This window comes from Ictidomys tridecemlineatus, chromosome 12 (genome assembly GCF_052094955.1).
Source record: "Ictidomys tridecemlineatus isolate mIctTri1 chromosome 12, mIctTri1.hap1, whole genome shotgun sequence".
NCBI lineage: Eukaryota > Metazoa > Chordata > Mammalia > Rodentia > Sciuridae > Ictidomys > Ictidomys tridecemlineatus.
In genome coordinates this window covers 92,859,289-92,881,656 of record NC_135488.1, presented here as the reverse complement: position 1 = coordinate 92,881,656, position 22,368 = coordinate 92,859,289, and the positions used below count along the sequence as shown (strand labels likewise).

The window sequence follows — 22,368 nt, the reverse complement described above, 5'->3', positions numbered from 1 at the left end:
TAAAACCAGTGTGAGGAGCAGTGTGTGTGTGTGTGTGTGTGTGTGTGTGTGTGTGTGTGTGTTACAAAATGCGCTTTTCAAAGGGCTGAGAGGTGGATGGGAATGTTTGCTTAGCTCCTCTGAGAAGAGAAAAGGTGCTTGGACCTCCGTTTGTTTCTTCTTTAGAATAATTTGGATGGAATTTGTGATGCAGAAAAGCTTAAAGAAAAAGGGATAGTCATTCTGTGTGGTGGAGAATTTTTGCAAAAACTAATTCCTTTCTTCAAACAAGGTACGTCTGATAAATTGCTAAACTATGCATATAGTTGCTTTCCATTCATTATTATAGAAATGGTAAAATGTATTTGTCACTAAGAAACTAGATTACATACCTTACTAAGTGATCAGTCTGTGTAAATTTTAGTTTCAAGAGAGTTGGGATGGGAGAGAGTGGTAGCATCCTCATAAAAACTAGTAATATTTATATTTATAGATGTATATATGTTTATCAGTTATAAACATTGTCAATATTAGGACAAAGTTTTCACTATGTTTTTAAGCCAACTTAATTATGGTTAAAAATAAGTCGAAAAGCATGACATTTGTGTAGAATTTTTAAAGTAATTTATATTTTTCTTGCTTCCTGTGATAACAATTTAACAATTCACATATGACAGTGTATGAAAAACAGTGTGAGAAATGGGCACACGGGTGCTAAATTAAAAGAGAAATTACTTAATGTGACTCTGGACCTCTCTCTTCAGGCAGATCTCAGTGGAATGTGGCTTAGATGTGCTTTTCTGTGTTTTGTTTACATTAGAAGTGTTTTCCTAGGCTGAGGGCTTCTGCTACTGATAAGCCCAAGAAGGGACTGGCATTGTTCAGTCGACCATTGTAGCTCAACTTTGCACAGGAAGACAGGATGCAAAAATCTCTTTTAAGCATGATTTGTGTCAAACCAGTATAAACATGAAATAAACGCCTCAAGCCCAGGTTAAACAGAGAGGATAAGACTGAATAATTGGACATGATCCTTTGCTCCAGACAACCCACAGCATCTTTGCCATCCCCAAACCCAGAGTGGAATTCAAGATTTTCTTGGGGTTTATTGTAAACATTAAACCAGGCATTCTTGGCTGTGGTGGTTGTTCAAAACTCTGTGTGCTCAGAAAAATGGTATTTTGCCATTACGTTGTGTTGCAATAAATTTGGAAGTTTTGGTGGTAAAGTTCTGAGGTTGTTTTTCCTTTGGTCTCTTGGAAGATGAAACGCCCTGCAGCAAGACAGGATCAAAGGCTGTTTGTTTGTGTATTTTCTGTGTGTGTGTATGTGTGTGTTAGCTGCAAGTAGTAGTAGCTGCCCCTGTAGAAAAACTGGAAGTGCCCATCATTTATTTATTGAATTAAAAGACCGGTTTTGTTGTTGTTGGGTTTTGTTGTTTTTTTTTTTTTTGTAAAAAGGCTTTTGTAGGACTACATTTTTATTGCAGACTTATTTAAATGTATCTTACATCTCACCCCCAAAAAGTAAATAACTTAGAGACATTGGAAATGCTTAATATCTGTCCTGAAATAGTGTTTATGAGTGGCATTTAGAAGACCTAATTATCTTTTCCATCAAGTTACAGGTCACATGAAGAATAGGCTCTTTCAAAGAAATTACAGCAGGTTTGAGAATGGTTTGTAAATAGGGAGAACAAAAAGGCTTGTGCTGTTCTCAGCTGTAGTTCCTGTAAGACACATGGAGTAGAGGAGAGCAGTGTGGTTTGACCCGATGTGCCAAACCAGGAGTCCTAAATTACAGGACCCACTCTGTGGCTACCTAGCTGGGCTACCTCGGGAAAGGTGTGAGACAGTTCTCCACTTTTTGTTTCCTGCTCTGAAAAATAGAAATAGCAAAGCCTGTACACCTTCTCTCCCAGGGTGGCCATAAGGCTTGATATTGATTCTCAGTTCCAACAAAGTTTTGAAACATGAAAACTTCTATAAAAATGCATTTTCCCATATACTCAAAAAAAGATTCTATTGGGAGGAGTGATTGGTCTTACAAAAAAGACCAATACTTCATATCCTCCAGATGTTCCCATTACATGTCTCCTCGTATACAGCCAGGTTTTAGCAACTATGGGTGCAGACAGAACACATGGGTCTGTTGGTCAAAGGAAGGGCATCTAGCTGTGTGACCTTGGGGAGGTGACTCAGCATCTCTGACCCTCAATTCCTCACATGGGAAATGAAGAAGTTGGACAAGGTAGTCTCTATAGTCCCTTCTAAATATATGGTTCTATGCAAGGAAACCTCTTCAAAGTCTAAACTGCCCAGGACAATTTCATTGTTAAGAATCTGTATATTACTGAAGACGTATCAAAACAAGGTTATGGAATCTATGATAAGTTTTAAATATTTATGTGTACCTAACTAAAGACTATAATGTATACAAAAATGAATTTTAACGATATTCTTCACAAGACAATTGAAGGAGATTATGGTGTGTGTGTCTTTTGCTATATATACATATGCATACATGTATCTCACATAGCTTACTAGGGGGTCCAAGTTCCATGACAATCTTCTTTCAGTTTTCTGGTGTATTTCTGTGATTGTCTGCATGACCTCATATGGAGACAATGTCAAATGTCTAAATTTATGGCCTTTCATGTGATGCCAAGACGAAATGTTGCTCCTAGGCTTTGGACTCTGTGGAGGCTGTTCGGCTGCAGACTCTGTCATTGCTTAAATGTTTTAACTTTAGTCAACTCCTTAAAAAAAATCTGTGGGCCCAACTTTCTCATCCATGCAAGGGATCTATTGTTAGTGCCTGCCTCACAGAGTTATGGCATAGAGTTGTGGCAAAGGGCTTCAATCCGTGACTGGCACACTGTCAGCCCCCTACTATTAGCATGAATTTCCTTTATTAAATGTGACTGGAACAAAGAACCCAGATCAGCTGTGCAACATTCACTTGTAATCATTGTCAAGTTTTTTAAACACCAGCTCTTTGGATATGGGATGCAAATAGATTTGTGGATTTCTGTGACATGAACATGATTATTAGAAACCAGTTGTCCGTTCTTTATCCAGAAGATCTGAGCTAATCAGTCCTTCGGCAAGTGATCAGCATCAGAGGTAGCTTCTGTGATGATTGTAATTTGAGAATGCCCAAAAGTCCCTGCCAAGCTTGCTGCCTTCAAGTATGTCTCCTTCTGATCTGCAGAAGACAATGAAATTCTGAACCCCCTGAGCACAGCACATGAGGAAGGGCACAGGGAAGCCGACAGTTTTTTACTGGCGAGGGCGATCCTTAGGCAAGAGGCAGTGAGACAACTTCTGGTTTTGCAGAAAATGGGTCGAGAGGAGCAGAAAACCAGGTGAAGTTAAGATACACATCAGAAGTGACTTTTGATAGTGCTGGTCATTAAATTTTAATTAAAAAAAAAAAGACAAACATAAATCAGTCTGGGATCACCTGCAGGAGGTCCTGTTTACAGACGAGAAGGTGAAAGGTTGAAAGGCAAGGAAAACCCCCAGGCGTGCCCAGAGTCACATGTTCACAATGCAGCAAGGACTATTTTTGTTCTGTTTACTGCATTTTCCATGGTTACCTCGTTTGTAAAATAAACAATTGTGGACACTGGCTCTAGAATTTGTTTTTAATCAGCTAGAAACTCTTGGACTTCAACAGACGGCAAACCTTATAAAAACCCTTGAAACTCTCAGGGCTGCCTGGCCAGGGCACAAGAACACACCAGATGATGCTTGAGTGGAGCCACCTATTAAAAACTACACAACATGTGGCAAACCTGCACATGCGAACCCCCCCCCCCCACACACACACACACATACACAGATGTTGTGAGTCGGCACAAATGCATGGCCCCATTCCAGCCAATATCCTGAGGGACAAAGGTGATCCCAGGATCCTGGATGCCAAAATCCTTTCCCGAGTCAAATCTCTGATTCAGAATCTTGACACACAGAAATATTAATTTTCTGTCAATTCCATTTAGAGAGTATTTTTATGTTTTATTCTGATCTTACAATTTAAAAGAAAACATATTTGGATCCACTTCTAGTTTATATTTTTCACTAGATTTTTTTTTTTGGTTCTTTTTAAGAATCGAAGACTACATATCATTCTTCAACCATGTGGCCAAATGGTACAACTATCGAAAAGATTTTTATGTCAATGGACTGAAGAGACTTACAAATCCTTTGAGTAGAGGAGGATGGAACAAAAATATGGAATTGCTCTCCTTCTCCGTGTCTTAATCAGTGGGCTTACTATAACAGACTACCATAAACTGGGTGGCTTAAACAACAATATTTATTTTTCACAGTTCTGGAAGCTGGGAAGTCTAAGATCAAGGGTCTCCAAGACTCCTGTCTGGCGAAGGCCCACTTCCTGGTGCACCAAGTTCACCCTCTGGTTGTATTCTCACATGCTAGAAAGAGGGAGAGTTTTCTCTGAGGTCCCTTTTATAAGGGCACTAACCCCTGTCATAAGGATTCCCCCTCATGAACTAATTACCTTCCAAGGGTCCCATCTCCTAGTACCATTAGGGGGTACTAGGATTAGGATTCCAGAATTTGAATTTTGGAAAGACATAAACATTCTGTTCATTTGGCCCTAGAATAATTGAGCCAAATGGCAGCCACAAATCCACATGTTCTGGGTATATTTGGGCTACTACAACAATACACCACAGACTGGGTGGTCTCTACAACAGAAATTCATTTCTATAGTTCTAGAGGCTGAGAAGACCAAGATCAAGGCACCAACAGGTTCTGTGTCTGGTGAGGAACCACTTTCTGGTTCATAGATGATAAGGTCTCACTGCATCTGTGTGTAGTGGAAGGAGCCAGGGTCTCTCTGGTGCCTCTTTTATGAAGGTACTAACTTCAAGTGCAAGGGTGCTGCCCTGGTGACCTAGTCACCTCCCCAAAGCCCTATCTCCTCATTCTGTAACCTTAAGAGCTATCAGTTCTAAATATGAACTTTGCGGGGGACACAACCATTCAGACCATAGTAGGTTCCTTCACCCAGAAATCCAAGAGCCAAATCATGGCTAACCTTGGACAGCATCTCACTGAGAGATTCTGCTAGTTGTTTTACCTCTGTTAGGTCCTGAACGAGTGTTTGAGTGGGCCACATTTTATAAGATGGTGGGATGACGATGATGGTGGTGACCGTGACGGTGGCAGCAGTGTATGATGAACCACTACTCCTGCAACAGCAAATTAAGTCCTTTTCATATATGAACCCATTTAATCCTAACAGCAAACATATGGGTGGGTTGTTACTAACTTCATTATACAGATTTAAAAACAAAAAAACCCTGAAGCAATGAGAAGTTAGTTAAGTTGTCTGAGATCACACAGTTTGTTAGAGAACTCAACTCGAAATCTAAGAAACCTAATTCCAAGCTCACCTTCTTTGGTCACACATGGCCGTGGTTTTTCTGTCACTGTACCCAATTAATCTTTGCCATCCTGAAAACAGCTCTCAAGCCAAGTCAAATTGATAAGAAAAATATCCTTTCTTACAAGTAGAGACACCTCAGTAATAAGCATGAAGGGAGGTTGGAGGAAGGAACTCACGGGAGATTTGGGGGGGGGGCGGGAAAGGAGGGTTTTGTTTCTGTCATTCTTGGATGACCTTGTGATTTCAGAATCACTTCCCAGGTGGGTAAGGAGGATCTGACTCTGGGCAGGGGCAGCCTGGGGAGCCTTCATCACGAAGCCCTCTGGGTGGCGTGTCCCCAGAAGGTTTCCTTTATCTTCACTAAGGTTTCCTTTATCTTCACGAAGGGTAAAGTCAGCATCTTGTCACAGAAAGAATCACACTTCCTCATGACTCAAACTGCAGCAGAAAGCCACCGTCCCTGATAAGGGTCTCCACAGGGACTCCAGGAAAATTTCTTGAATTCTTTCCCTCAGTTGGAGGAAGGCTAAAGTTTTGTGTGGACTTGTGGCAAATTTTCATAAAAATCACCCTTCAGGCGATTCTGCATTTTTTTTCTTCTCAGATTCAAAAGGAAAGGGGGGAGGACCATTCCTGGAGGCGGGGGGGGGGGGGGGGGTAGGGGGGGACACTCCTACCTATAGTTTCCAAGGGATCAGGTCACTGGCATCTTAATGCTAAGTGAATTCCCTCCCCCTGCGTTCCTTTGTGTTCCAGACAGAGAAAACATGCTTTGGACGTAAAGGCGCACATCAGCTTGCCCAGACTGGCTTTGCTCGTACAGCGCAGCAAGTCAATCTGTGCCCCAAAAGGTAAAAGGAGTTTGGGAAGCAGAGATAATAGCATTCAATGGCAGCAACCACAAGTATTTTGGGGGCCACCCCAGGTGCCATGAACTATTCTATGTGCAGAACAGTTGCCATGTTCCTAGAGTACCCACACTGGGTCACCTATGTGACCCACAGGGGACACATACTAGGAAAATATTTTGAAGCTGCCTGGTGGTGGTAGGGGCTGTGGAAAAAGATAAGGAAGGAAGATAAGGGGGGTGACAGGAAGCAGTGAGATGGAGGTGATTGTTTGTGTTGCATGATGAGATAAGTGTCTGATAAAGAGACATTTAAACAGATGGGTGAAGGAAGTCAGGGAGTGACCTATGTGGGTCCTTGGGCAGAGCATTCCAGGTGGGGTTGGAGCCAATGCAGAGACCCTGAGCAGTCCCGTGCTTGGGAAGGCAGGGGATCTGGACTGAACGAGGACAGGTGGGATCAAAGGTGTATGTTGGACAAGCAGATACAGAGCGCGTCCTCCCAGGGTCCCTCGATATCCCCAGAAACCTCCCTCTGGGATAGCTCTCTCTCTCCTCTGCTCTGGATGAAATCTGGCTCAGGTCCCTTAATATTTCAGGCCATGCTCAGTGTTTTTAAGAAGAAATTGATTATAGTCTACCTGAAACATTCTCACTATAGCCATTAAGGTATATTACTAGCAAACCCTTCTGAAAAAATGGTGTTTAGAGCTTCTAGCTTCATCCTCCACATCCAGATTTCCTTTTTGTTGCCTGAATTCTCTTTCTCCTGCCTTTACCTGTCTTACTCTGGCTTCCTTTTTTAAAAAAAAATTTTTTTTTTAGTTGTAGATGGATATAATATCTTTATTTTTATTTATTTATTTATGTGGTGCTGAGGATGGAGCCCTGTGCCTCACACATGCTAGGTGAGCGCTCTACCGCTGAGCCACAACCCCAGCTTACCCTGACTTCTAACAGTGGTCTTTTCATGCCTCAAGTTGAAGTGGGTCCAGAGAGGCCAGGCAAAAGTGACAGAAAGGCCTGGCTAGGCACAGCTATGAGCTGGCATCCAGAGTCCCCGAGCTTGTCAGAGTTTATAGCTGCTTTTTGTTGGCACTGCGATGGGTGCCTGGCAGATTCTCCCACTTCGCTGGGAATTCCTTACCTGTATTTCTGCAGATGCTGTTGAATAAATCTGCTCCAGCTCAGAATCTGCTGTTCCTCCCCCCAGCCCTGAGCAACAGGCAGCCTGTGTCCAGCTACTTTTTGCTACTGTTTCCTCAATCCTCCAGGCTCCTGACTGGGGCAAATCTAAAGCCACAGGGGACAGACGCTCAGCAGAGAGACTCATGCGCAGCAAGCTCTTCCCTTCTTCTATAGAGAACTGAATGGTGTCTGACAGGAGTCCACTGAGCCCCAAGCCCATGGGATACAACCATGTCAAACGGGGTTCCTGGACATCCAAGCTGAATTTCCAAAAGACCCAGAATCCCTGACTCACCAGCTCCCTCAGACTGTGTGACAGGTATGGAAAGTGAGAGGGGTAGCTTAGAGAGCAAGAGTTTCTATAAGAAAAGTTGTTAGCATTTTCCTTCCTTCTACCTCCTCCCCAGTTGCAGGAGGGGAGCTGGTGATCCCCTCACTCCCACCCTGCTTTAGGCAACAGTGCAGAGAGCTTCCAGGAGATGACCTTGGAACATAGAAGTGATTGGCACTGCTGTCTGGAGGCCTTGGCTGGAACTGAAACAAAGAATCACTCCACTGTAATATTCCATCACACTGTCAATGACAGTATACTCAAATGCTCATTTAGATGTTTTAAGTAGTGTCTGTTTAAATTTAGAAATGTGCCTGTACATCATTTGAACATTTGTGAGGGAACGAATACTGTCAGTGGAGATCTCAAAAGACTCTTGAAAACAATCCCTTCAACAGGGCGCAGTGGCACATGCCTGTAATCCCAGTGGATTGGGAGGCTAAGGCAGGGGGATCTTAAATTCAAAGCCAGCCTCAGTAATTTAGGGAGGCCTAGGGAGCTTAGCGAGATCCTCTTTCAAAATAGAAAATAAAGTGGCCTGGGGATGGGTTTAATCCCCTGTACCCCCCCCTCAAAAAAAATACCTTGACCATATAACTAAAACAACTATTCATAGTGTGCAACTTAATTAACCATTGTCAACCAAGTATTTCAAAAAGCCTATGGTGCCGGGTGCAGTGGTTCACGCCTGTAATCCCAGAGGCTTGGGAGGTTGAGGCAGGAAGATCATGAGTTCAAAGCCAGCCTCAGCAACTTAGTGAGGCCCTAAGCAACTCAGTGAGATCCTGTATCTAAATAAAATATTTAAAAAGGGCTGGGGATGTGGCTCAGTGGTTAAATCCTTGGGTTCAATCCCTGGTACACCCCACCCCAACCCCTCGCAAGAGCCTATGATACATAAATAAAGGTAAAAAGGAACCTAAGCTGCAGAGTGGGATTTTTGTGGTAGTAAGTGTCTGAGGGCAGAGAGAGAATTTTGATTCCACTCCAAATTCATCCTATAGCCTTAGACAGCTCACCAAAATTCTCTAAGCTTCAATTCTCAAGCTTTCAATACTGCTTTGAAAAAGTGAGCAAATATTACTTACCTGATAGGATTACCATTATAATTAAGTATAATCACATATATGCAGTACAGAGTGAGCATTCAGTAAGTGATAGAGTTGCTGTTATTGGAGTGGACTCTAAACTTAAACCCTTTCATGAAGAGCTAGATGTAGTGGTGTGCACCTGTAGTCCCAGCTACTCAGGAGACTGAGGCAGGAGTATTACATGAGTCCAAGAGTTTGAGATCAACCCAGGCACATAGAATCCATCTCAAAAGAAAAAAGAGAGAAGGAGGGAGAGGGAGGAAGGAAATTTTCCAAGAACAGCAAAATTTCCCATCTCATTTAACAGATCACCCAATAACAGAGTCACATCGTCAGGAGGGACATGCAGGAGGGTCTGAAGGCTCCTTCAGAGCTGGAAATGGTCCCCAGGAAGGGCTCTGGAGTCTGAGGCTGGGTGGCTCCCCTTAGAGAGCGTGGTGTGTTGCTTCTAAATGACTTTGCTTCTGCTGGTCCCTGGAAATGTCCAGGACTTGGTCCCCTACAGCCCTCAATTCCTCTGCCACAGTCACTCCTCCACACTCTCCACACCCTCCACTGTCCCCAAGCCTCTGGTTGCTGGGATTCAAGAATGTGCTTTGACCCCTAAGCCCCACCCCCCACCCCGTCTGTCTCTGGGCAGCTAGGGAAAAGCTGGAACCCTGTCATCTGAGAGGAACCCATTCTTTACCAAGAGGCAGGCGGAAGGGAAGGCACAGACCTTGCAGACACACCCTCAGCTTCTTATCTCAGCTGGGAAGTGAGGCCGGACCTGCAAGTGTTTTTAAAACCTGTGCTTCGGAATTGAAGGCAGACCAAAAAGTACAGAGTATCCACTCTAGTCGAGACTCTAGGGATTACAGTTAAATTGAACCAGATACCCAGCTCCAAATCCACAGTAGATGGTCTTTGGCAATCACAAACCTCAAAGCCTTGCTGGGAGGAGGCAGGAGCTAATCCAGTGTCAAACACATTAGGTAAAGAAGTATCTGATGAAAGGAATCCATCTTCCAAAGCTCCATGAGAATCTTTTAAACTGTACTCGGTTTCCAGAGTAACCCAAAGAAATAATCCCGGCCCACCTCATCTCAGAGATCCTCACCTCTTCCAAACATTTACTGCTCTTTGTGCCCCCACCATTACCCAGGATGAATAACTCCTGGGAGGAGTCCTAGAGAGGGGCATGCCTGCAAACCCAGTATTTTTTCCCCCACTGGCAATATAAAATTCTAAACCACCACTTCAGAAATGTAATTACTGTTTGCAGTCTCCCTAGAAATCACCATTGGTCAAAGCCTTTGTGGATGTGGAAAGCATTACCATATGTCAGGTTCTTAACGAGGTACAAAATGATGGTCTGAAACACACACACACACCAAAAAAGGCTTTCCCTTTTTGGTCTCCTGACTTGTAGAAACATGCCACATGGATCAATGGCACAGGCATACATCAGTCATTGGACACATGTATGAACCCTTTAATCCACCCAGGGCCTTTGCTATAGGATTTTCTCAGACTATACGCAGTGATCCAAAGTGCTCTTAAAGAAAGGAATAAATCCATGAGTAGTTCACCACTCCATCATTCACAAAGTGCACATGACACGGGAAGGTCCTAGATGGGAACATCAGGAAGCATAACATTCCCATAAACACATTGGGAAATAAACATTCTCACAAATCAGTTTTTCAACCCTGGCACTGTTGACATGTTGTCCTGGGCAATTCTTTGTTGCCCAAGGGGCTGGCCTATGTGTTAAAGGAATGTGAATCCATACCCCTGTCCTCCACTTCCTCCATGCTAGTCAAATCTGTGTCCCCACCCCACCCAAGCATGACAACCAAAATGTCTTCAAAATTGTCCAATGTCTCCCGGTGGTGAACTACTGTCATCGGTATGGGGACACTCCCCAGCAACATCCGACAGCATGGTTTCAAGGTTCACCCAGAGCATCCTGAACCTTCTCAGGGGATGCCACAGCTCACAGGATTCCTCTCCACACCTCTTCCCAGAGACTGGCTTTAGAATTATGTTCCGCCTCTCTAGGAACATCCCCCCACCCCCACCCCCGTTTTTGTCTTTTGACCAAAATACAGCCACGTGGGTCCTTTTCACTTAAAATGCTTTCATTTCACTACTCATCATTTTAGGAAACAGGATGTAACTAAAACAACAAACATGAAAATGTTTTAGTCAAAGCTGTAAAGAGCAGAAACCCACTCCAACGGGCTCAAGTGAAAGGGCCCAGAAACATCTACGTCATGCACAGGAGATCGAGTCCAGCTGGACCTCCTTCAAGCCTGGACCTGGGAAGTGGCCAGAAGCTAAGGCATCTGCCCTCCCCGTTTCTCCAGGGCTCCTTCCCCTCTTTCTGTCCTGTCTTGTCCATCTCATTCAGGGCCTCGCAGGGTCTGTGGCTACGAACACACACATCTCAAGACATTCAGAGTTCCAATTCTAAAGTCCCAAGGGAGGTCTTGATTGGCCTAAGCTATCTTTTCTTGCTAGATTATAGGCTTTGGGGCAGCTGAGTCACCTAAATTTCAGCGAGTGTTCTCTGCATCTGACTATATTCGAGCTACTTCCTTCAAGGATCTCTGGAGATTGAAGTTATAGATCTAAACAGGCTTTGTAAAGTGAAAAATGCTATATGAAAGAGTGGAATTCATATTTTATAATAATATCATGAAAGACACAATAAAGTTCATGTGAAAAGTCTGATGTATTTGGAAGAGCACAATATTAAGGGGAAAAAGATCCAGGCTGGGTGACCTGGGGCCAGTCCCTTCACTACTCTGAATTCTAGGAACCGTAATGTTGGTTTTACCTCCTCAAAGAGCCCTTGGGTGGTTCAAATGAGAATGTTCCAGTGGTTTGTTAAGAAATCCCTCTGCAGACTCAGATATAAATCTATATTATTAGAGTCTTCTCTAGTTAAAACCACCGTATGGGCAAGCCACCTGGGAGGGAAAATTATAAATTTTTTAAAAACTTTTTAATGTATGATATCTTTTCCCTATATATTTATTGGTGTATTACAAATATACATAATAGTGGGATTTGTTGTTATATATTTGTACTTGCACACTATATGATAATAATTTGGTCAATATTGTTCCCCAGTATTATCTGTTGCCCTCTGCTCCCCACTCCCCAGGGCCTTTTCTCTACTCTATTGATCTCCCTTTGACTTTCATGAGAGCCCAACCGCCATCTTTCTTTTCCTTTTCCTTCCTAGCTTCCACATATAAGGGAAAACTCATGATCCTTGACTTTTGGAATTTGATTTATTTCACTTTACATAAAGTTCTCAAATTCCACCCATTTTCCTGCAAATGACATAATTTCATTCTTCTTTATGTCTAAAAAAAATTCCAATGACTGGATAAAGAAAGTGTGAGATATATATATATATCTCCAGTCATTCCTTCACAGACTCCTAGGCTGGTCCCATAATTTGGTTATTGTGAATTGTGCTGCTATATATATATGGTTATGCATCTATTACCATATTATGCTGACTTTAACTATTTAGGACAAAAAATAATGAGTATATGGTGGTTTCGTTCTGGTCTTTTTAAGGAAACTTCATGTTGATTTCCATAGTGGTTGTACTAATTTGCAATCCCACCAACAGTGTAAAAGTCTTCCTTTTGCCCCTACATCCTTGCCAACATTTATTACTATCTGTTTCTTGATGGTTGCCATTCTAAGTGAAGAAAGATGAAATTTCAGTGTAGTTTTGATTTACATTTTCCTAATTGCTAAAGATGTTGAACACTTTTTTCATATATTTGTTGGCTATTTGTACTGTCTTTTGAGAAGTATCTGTTTAATTCATTTGCCCATTTATCAATGGGATTACTTGGTTTTATGTGGAAAGTTTTTGAGTTCATTATATATATGTTCCAAATATTAATCCTTTGTAGGAAGAGGAGCTAGCAAAGATAGATTCCCACTCTTCAGGTTCTCTCTTCACATTCTTAATTGTTTCCTTTGATGTACAGAAGCTTTTTAACAATGTATAATCCCATTTATTAACTCTTCCTATTATTTTCTGAACTTTAGGAGTTCTGTGGAAGAAATTGTTGCTCATACCTATATGTTGGAGTGTTGACCCTATGTTTCCTTCTAGAAGTTGCAAAGTTTTTGGCCTAATTCTTCAGTCTTTTTTCTATTTTGAATTGACTTTTTTTGCAGGGTAAGAGATAGGAATGTACTTTCATTCTTTTATACATGGATAATTAGTTTTCCCAGCACCATTTATTTTAAAGGCTGTATTTTCTCCAATGTATGTTTTTAGTACCTTTGTCAAGGATCCGAAGACTGTACCTGCATTTTCTATTCTGCGCTCATTGTGTCCATCTTTGTACAAGTATCCTGCAGTTTTTGTTACTATAGCTCTGTAGTATAAGTTGAAGTTGGGTATTTTGATGACTCCAGCATTGCTTTTGAGCTTAGAACTGCTTTGGCTATTCTGGGTCTTTAATTCTTCCAAATGAACTTCAGACTTTTTTTTCTTTCTTTTCTTATTTCTGTGAGTAATATCATTGGTATTTGGTTGGATATTGCATGGAATCTGTATATTGCTTTGGTAATACAGCCATTTTAACCAGGGAGGTCTTTCACCTCTGTGGTAGATTTATTCCTAGGTGGGTTTGTTTGTTGGTTGATTGGTTGGTTGGTTTTGTTTAGGCTTTTGTTAATGGGATTATTTTTCTGACCTCTTTCTCAGCAGATGCATTATTGGTATATAGAAAAGCTATTGGTTTTATATGCTGATTTTGTAACCTGCTTCTTTGCTGAAACTGTTTATTGGTTCTAGCAGTCTTCTGGTGGAGGTTTTTGGATCTTCTAAGTATAGGGTCATATCATCTGCAAATGATAATTTTCTTCCTCTTTTCCTATTTCTATCCCTTTAATTCCTTCTCTTGCATAATTTCTCTGGATAGAATTTCTAGTACTATATCAAATAAGAGTGGTGAGAGTAGACATCCTTGTCTTGGTCTAGGTTTTAAAGGAAACATGTTCATTCATTATACTATTGGATTTGAATTTTTCATACTTGCCTTCATAATGTTGAGGTGATTTATTCAGTGCCTCATTTCTTCAGTGTTTTTTTTTATCATGAATGGATGCAAAATTTTGTTGAAGGTTTTCTCTACATCTATTGAAGTGACAATGTGATTTTTGTCCTCAATTCTATTTATGTGATGAATTATATTTATAGGTTTGTGTATGTTAAACCATCCTTGAATTCCTTGAATGAAACAAACTTGATCATGATATACAATATTCTTAACATGTTGTTGAATATTATTTGCTTAATTTTTGCATCTGTGTTCATCAGGGATATGGTTCTGTAGTTTTCTTTCATTGTTGTGGCCTTATCTGGTTTTGGTGTCAGTGAATGAATTTAAAAGTGTCCCACTATTTGATAGTTCATGGAATGATGTGATGGGCATTGGCATTAGTTCCTCTTTACAGGTCTTCTAGAATTTAGCTGAGAATACATCTTGTCCTGGACTTTTCTTGTTGGAAAACTTTTTATTACTTATTCTATCTTACTGCTTGTTATTGGTCTGTTTAGGTTTTCTATATCCTCTTAGTTCAATTCTGGTAGCTCATATGTGTCGAGAAATGTATACATTTCTTTTAAGTTTCTGATGTATGAAGTATCCATTTTAAAAATAGTTCCTAATGACTCTCTGTATTTCAGTAATGTCTCTGATGATTTCTCTTTTTCATTTCTACTTTATTAAGTTGGATCTTCTTTTTTTTTCTTTTGGCTAGTTTGGTTAAGGATTTATGCAGCTTATCTTTTCAAAGAATCGACTCTTTGTATCATTGATCCTTAATATATTTTTATTCTCTATTTTATTGATTTTAGTTCTGATTTTAATTGTTTCCTTTTCTCTACTGGTTTTTGAATTGATTTGTTCTTGTTTTACTAGGACCTTTAGATGCACTATTAGGTTGTTGATTTAGGTTCTTCCAGATTTTCTCCTGTAGGCACTCATAGCTATCAACTTTCCTCTTAGAACCACGTTCTTAGTGGTCCCAGAGAGTCTGGTATGTTATATCACTATTCTCATTTGATTCCAAGAATTTTCAAATTTATTCCCTGGTTTCTTCTATTATCCATTCATCATTCAAAAATATATTATTCGATCTCCATGTGTTTTCATAGTCTCTGTAGTTTTTATTGACATCATTGATTTCTAATCTTATTCCATTATGATCAAATATAATACAAGAAATTATATCAATTTGTTTGAATTTGCTAACAGTTGTTTTGTGGCCTAAAATATTATCTATTTTGGAGAAGGTTCTGTGAGTAGCTAAAAAAAAAATTAGAATTTGGTTAATGTTCAGTGAAATGTTTTATAGATGTCTGTTAAGTCCATTTGATTTATAGTATTTTTTTTAGACCTGAAGAGTTATTACTCAATTTATGTCTGGCTGACCTATCTATTGGTGAGAGAGGTATGTTGAAATCACCAGTATTATTGTACTGGGGTCTGAGCCTTTAAGTTATATAATTCAATACACCAATATTTGTTGAGAGCCACAGCTAAAGGAGCCGCAGCAAACTTCCAGCTGCCAGCAAACTTCCAGCTGCCGGCTGATGATTGGCTCATAGCGGCCCCAGCAACATCTAGCTGATTGGCTCCTCTGCGGTGATGTTCATTGGGCTGTTTCCCTACCCTTCAGACTGCCAGCTGATGATTGGCTCACAGCGGCCCCAGCAACATCTAGCTGATTGGCTCCTCTGCGGTGATGTTCATTGGGCTGTTTCCCTGCCCTTTCAGACCACGGAGCTGCTCATTGGGGGACTTCTTTGGCTCCATCCACGCTACCCAGACAATCAGCCTCAAGAGCAGGAGGATTGTGGGAGGTGGTGAGGTTGGTGTGGGTGAGAGGCTTGTGGAAGCGGGTGGTGGCAGTTGGGCTCTGAGGGTTTTTTTTCCCTGAGGAGCTGTTTTGCTTGGCATTTGTAGTTCTAAAAATAAAGTTAGTTTCTTTTGACAAGTGGCTCCTGAATTGTGCCCAGCCAGACTGCGGCAAATATTTGGGCATAAATATTTGTTGTTATGATAACTTCTTGTTGGATTGTTCACTTTACCCATATGACATGACCTTCTTTGTCTTTTCTGATTAAATTTGGCTTGAATCTGCTTTGTTGAATTTGAGAGTAACTACTCCTGCTTGTTTTGGGGCTCCATTTGCATGGTATATCAACTGTGAAAAGAAAATTTATTATCTTACATAACAATAATATAGAGGTGGGTCCAGCCTCCAGGCACAAGACAATCAGAGGTCCAGCTCCACTCTGTGATTTACCCCAGCTGTCCTTATCCTTTTAATGTCAGCTTTTTCCTCAGTCTGAATTTTCTCATGGTCTCAAGATGGCTTCCAGCAGACCTCAATTGACCTGCTCCCTCATTCATTTCCAGCAAGAGGCAATTTGTCATTAAAAACCAGAAAATTAAAGTCTTTCTTTTTTATTCATTATAACTCAGGACCCAACCCACCTGAACTAGTAACCAGTACTGGGTGAGCATCATTTATCCAATGTATTTGGGAGCAGAAGTCACTCCAATTTTGAATTTTATTACATTTTTGGATACTTCCATTTACATAATAATATACTTGGGGGATAGTATCCAAGTCTAAACAGAGAATTCACTTATGTTTTATGCATACCTATACACGGGCTGAAGGCAATTTTATACAATATTTTTAATAATTTTGTGCTCAGATGAAGTTTCATGGTGTGAAATTTTCCACTTATGGTGTCATGTCAGCATTCAAAATTCTTCAGATTTGAGGGCATTTCAGATTTTGGATTTTGGGATTAGGGATGCTCCACCTGTAATAATCATCTGGATAGAGTCTTATGCTGGTGGGCCCAAGCCTAAGGGCCCTAATCATCAGCAAGGAGAGTGTTTAACCATCTTTGGCTTGGACTTAGATTCAGAATATACCCTAAGATTTGGGAATGGGCAAGTTTCCTGAAGCCCTTAGCTGTTGTGATAGTCAGCTTTTCATGCTGCAAACAAAATACCTAAGAATAACTTAGCAGAGGAAAGGTTTATTTGGGGTTTATGGTTTCAGAGTTCTCAGTCCATAGTCAACCAACCCTGAACCCTGGTGAGGCAGAACTCATGACATTAATGTATGTTTGAAGAAAATTTTCAGCTCATGACAACTAGAAAGCAGAACATGAGACCCAGTGGTCAGTGACAAGATGTAGTACCAACGGGCACATCTCTGGTGACTTTCCTCCAGACACACCATACCTGCCTACAGTTACCACCCAGTAGTCCATCCATCTTATTAATCCATAAAGAGGATTAATCCAAGGATTGATTCTGCAATCTGCATTTGGGGTAAAAATTGGGAGTTCATAACCCACTTCAATCTAATGTATGAAATATGATATGTCAAGAGCTTTGTAATGTTGTGAACAACCAATAAAAAAATAAAATAAAATACAAAATAGGGCTGGGAATGTGGCTTAGTAGTCGAGAGCCCCTGAGAACAATCCCTAGTACCCCCCTCCCACCCCCCAAAAAAGAGTAATACAGTTCTAGATTTTAGATAAGATACAACTTATTGTTTCGGAATTCCTTACTTTGCTGAAAATTTGGGAGTTTTGTTGTTGTAATATATAATTTATAATTTATAGTATATAATATATAATTTTGTTGAATTATATCAAATGCTTTTTTTGTGTCCAATGAGTTGATTATATTATTTTTGCCTTTAACATTAATAGAGTGTTACTTTTGTGAAATAGTCTTTGTGTTTTTTGTAAACTAATCCTAGTTATTAAGTATAAAGAATTTTTACATGAATTTAACTATTAAATACTACATAGTCTATTTAAAAAAAAAAAAAAAAGAGGATTGATCCACTGATGAGGTTACAGCTCCCATAATACAATCTTTTTACCTCTGAACATTGCTGCACTGGCTAACACACGAGCTTTGGGGAGGACGTTAGCAATCTAAACCATAATGTCTGCCTTCATTTCTACCAAATTGGGGGTTTTCTAGGAAGGAAGAGGTGGGGTGGGAATGGATGCTCTATGTAAGAAATCAAGAGCATCTTGTCCATGTAGCCAAGCCCAGCTGTTAGAGTTTGGATTTGGTATGTCCCCCCAAAGCTTGTCTCTTAAAGGCTTGGTCCCCAAAATAGCCATGTCCAGAGGTGGGGCTTCAAGGAACTGATGGGAATCATAACGGCTCTGATCTTATCAGTGGAATAATCCATTTGAAGGATTAATGATTTGAATGGACTATTGGAAGGTGATGTAGGTAGGTGGGGTATGGTTAGAGGAAGCAGAACACTGGGACTTTGCCCTTAGCAACTAGGCAATTGTCCCCAGCCCTTTCCCTTGTGTCTCTCCCTCTGCTTTCTGGCTGCCATGAACTGAACAGCTTTCCTGCACCATGCCCTTCTGCCATGATATTTCTGTCTTGGAGCCAGCCAACCATGGACTGAAACTTCTGAAACCATGAGCCATGATAATAAATCTTTCCTGCTTTAAATTGTCCATGTCACATACTTTGGTCACAGTAACAAAAACTGACTATCACAACAGCATGTCTTCAAGTAGCCTTATGCATCCTTGGGAGCCAACTTTTGAAAAAAGGCAGAGTTTCCCTGCCGGATAAAAGGAGGAAATATAGAATGGAAGAGTTGGAAAAAGAAGAAAAATCAGGAAAGAAAGAAAAACTACCATATCCTTTCTGGCTTTTTTTCTTTTCTTTTTCTCTCTCTCTCTCCTTCACAGAATCCTTGGGGATTATAATAGTAACTTTGAGGTAGCCGCTGGTGTCAGGGCAACAGGAAATGCAGTGCTTCAGACCTAGTCCAGAGAAATATGATCTGTGTCGAGGTTTACATGCAGATTGAGGCCACCCAATATGGCAAAGGACCCATCGAGTGCCAGCCTCCTCTTCCCATCCTCACCAGACCCACCCACATCCGTCAACAAGTGGCTGAGGATTTACAGTCAGGCAGAGATGGAGAAAGCTAGGCTGCAGATGTGGCCTCTCCCCACTCAGAGATGTCTGTCCTCAAGGGATTTTTGGCATTTTGGAAATAAAGCACAAGCTTCTCATAACTATTAAATGTTTCCAGATGGATACCGGCTCTTTCCACCCCGTGGACACAGTATGGTTGGGTGCTCCCCCATGCAACTTCCTAGATTAGACAAACACCAACATTAACATAAATCCTACACGTCCACCAGGGCAGATTTTTTCCAAGTGAGTGGCTGAAGTAGGCCTCTAGGGGGCTTATTAAAAATGATGAATGCAAAAATAATTCTTAAGCCTTCCATGTCTCCCTATTGCCTAAAGGATCAATCTCACATTCTTCAGGCATGACATTCAAGGCCGACAGGGCCCCTTCCTTCCTCTCTAACAGGCTCAGTCCTCTCCGTGCCTGGCTGAGCAACTCCCAGTTCCTGAAGCTCCTCTGTCCCTGGGTCCTGTCCTTTCCTCACCAATCTTTCATTATTTTCCAACCTGCCAGTTTAATAAATTCAAGCCCCTTTGAGTCCCTGCCCCCACGGCCCAGTGTCATTCACCCTTGTGGCCTTCATGGTGCCCTTAACAGCAGAAGGTTTCGATAATGGCTGCGCATGGAGTCTCTGGGGATGCTCTAAAACAATGTTGATACTACCGCAGTCCAGTTGAATCAGAATGTAAGTGAAGTGTATTTGCTTGTCATGGAACAGCTGTGGCCGGCAGAAGTGCAGGGCTTTGGGACTGGGAATGCTGGCCTGAATTCTCTTGTCTTCTTTCCAGCCTTGTGAGCTTGGGCAAAGTCCCTGAACTCTCTGTTTCTGATTCCTAACCTTGAATAAGTCCTCTACCTGCCGCAGACCTTGGCTTCCTTATCTTTAAAGTGGGAATTCTGACCCAAGCCTCCACACTGGCACAGGATTACTGTGAAGGACAAATTTGCATTTGTTCCTTTTCTCAACAAACATGAGTGGTTGCCCCCCCCAAGCAGTATTTTGAGTTTTAGAAACTGAACAGTAAGCAAGAGAAACAAATGGAGCCTGCATTCCAGAAATGCACATGAAGTTTCCTTATTTAAAACACCATGAAGGACTCTATAAATATTAGGTACTATTATTATTTATTACCAACTTCCTCTCATCTAACTCTGGGCAATGAGAGCTAATTAAATTGTCTCCACTAATCTACTTAAACTAATTGTATATTTTTTTTTCTTTCACAACCAGGCTTCATTTGTCTCACCAGAACTTCATATTCAGGATTCTTTATATTACATCTCAAAGAACAATCCATAAATTTATGAATCACTAACATATTCTTTTAGAAGTTCCTATTGTTTGTTTTTTTTGTTAGAACCTAGATGAGCACATGAACGATTTAGGTTCCTCCATTTCTGTGGACTCCATGACTCCAGGACATGGAACCACCTGCAGAAGTGGCCTGATGACATTGCCAGGAGTCCTCAGCCCCAGCCTCTGGGAAGCCTGAAAGGTGGTTTGAGTTTTTCCCACACATTTCAAAAGGCATATTTATGTTTCAAGTGTGTGTATAAATGGACGAAGAAGGAGAGAAACTGCTGGTGAGAAAGAAACCCAAAGCATTCTGGTTCCAAGACACCAGCATGATTCTGGTCACTTTCCACTGCTGATGAGCTGGTTAGACTCGGGTGATAATTCCTCTGAGGTTAGAGAGTTTCCTGGAATCTACTTGGTCCTTATCCATCCATCCCACCACGTAAAGGTCATGTCCATTGTGACTTCTAAAATTGCAGGGCAGCTCTGAAAGCACTCCTATCCACTCTTCATCTTCCTTTTGGGTTAGTTGTTGGCTATCAACAATGTTTTATTAACTTATTTTTATTATAAATAACTCACATACTAGAAAATGCACCTTGTTAAGTGTATGATTCAGTAGCTGCAGTGTATTCACAAGAAGGTGCCCCGACCGGCAGGACACATCAACGTGGGCAGCGAACCTAGATGGGGAGGAATGAAGGGACAAGAGACACGAAGGGTGACAGCAAGACAAAAGTTCTGATCAAGCTGCAAACTTTTATTGTTCACACAGGGGTATTTATGGGCTGGGGATGCGGGGAGCTCTCTTATCGGCAGTTGCTAGAAGTCTTCACAAGGCGAGATAGCGCAGGATGTCTCAGGGAGACAGATGGCCGCAGGATGTCTCAGGGAGATGGATGGCTGCAGGGTGTCTCCCAGGCGAGATGTCTCCTAGGGGGCTGTTTCTTGTAACTGTCAGGCTATTCTTTGAAGGAGAACTCCCTTTTGGTCCCTGGCACTGTCAGGCTATTCTTTGAAGGAGAACTCCCTTTTGGTCCCTGGCATCTCCCCCTTACTTATATAAAATATATGACCATACCTTACCGGCCTATGTCTAATAGAGAAATCTTTAATTCTGTTACTTAAGGCTGGATAACCATACTAGCAAACATTAAGCCTACCTGTGTAGGTTAGAAATAAAGGCCTTAAACTAAAAACTATTCTGGCAATCCCTTTTGATAGTTATCAGGTATTCCTGTCTGAGAATCTCTTTTGCAGCTTCCAGTTTACTTATTTTTGGAAGTTACATTTAACTATTATTATCATTTAAAATGCCCAGGAATAGCAGTGTTTAGGCTTTGACTGTCTTTGCTAAGTGTTTAAGATGAAGCAAGTCAAACTGATTTTTGTTTCTACCTATTGTTAAGTCAGCTGAGTTACTCTGGAAATCCTTGGGAACTTCACAGCAGCTTCTCAGTTCTGCTAGTGCCATTTGCGCTAGGATGGGTCCAGGCCTTGCTTGACCATGTGGCTTCCCTTGGAAGCATCAGGGATGTCTCCCTTTTCTGATAACCCTCCTCTTCACAGCAAATGCACTGATTGGCTTTCTGTCCTCCACTGGTCTCATTAATCTCCCTGTTCAGGAGGTTATGTGGCCTAGGGTTGCAGAGCCCTTTGGAGAAGTCCCTTATTCCCTGACTCAGACTGACTCTGAGGGCAAGAGCCAAATATTGGTTTTCTTGGCCCTTTTAATTTAACTTTAATTTTAGAACTTAATCTTAAACATCCAGCAAATAAGTTTTAACAGCCTTATATTAATAGTACTGGGCTTTAATGTCTCTCTATCCTGTAGGTGATAACTCCTTATCTTAAATTAGCCCAGGTTGTGTGTTCTTAAATCAGTATCTCTGTAGAACAGCAACAAGCAATCCTTAGACCACCTATAAGCAAACTACAAACTAAAATTAACTAGGGTAAAAGCATATTTAGTTTATGTAATAGCTACCTTGAATTCTGGCAGAGTTATATATTATAATCCCCTGTTTGAGATCCTGGTAATCGTGACAAGAACCAACTTTTGGACACAACTTTTAAATGTACTGAAATCTGGTCTGCTTCTTTCATAGTTGCTCTCACATGTAGTGAGATGGGACATACAGCCTTATCTCAGGCAAGGCAGGGCTCTTTATAAATCTTAAGT

General features: G+C 41.2%; 1 protein-coding gene across 2 annotated transcripts in view; it reads left to right on the top strand.

Moving 5' to 3' along the window:
* The first annotated feature begins 29 nt into the window (after window positions 1-29).
* The window catches only part of Vit (vitrin), a 112,888-nt gene continuing 90,549 nt past the window's right edge, over window positions 30-22,368 (top strand). For both annotated transcript variants that reach the window (XM_013363450.4, XM_078029393.1), the window contains exon 1: window positions 30-271. The gene's annotated coding sequence lies outside the window, so the exon portion shown is untranslated. The remainder of the gene's footprint in view (window positions 272-22,368) is intronic.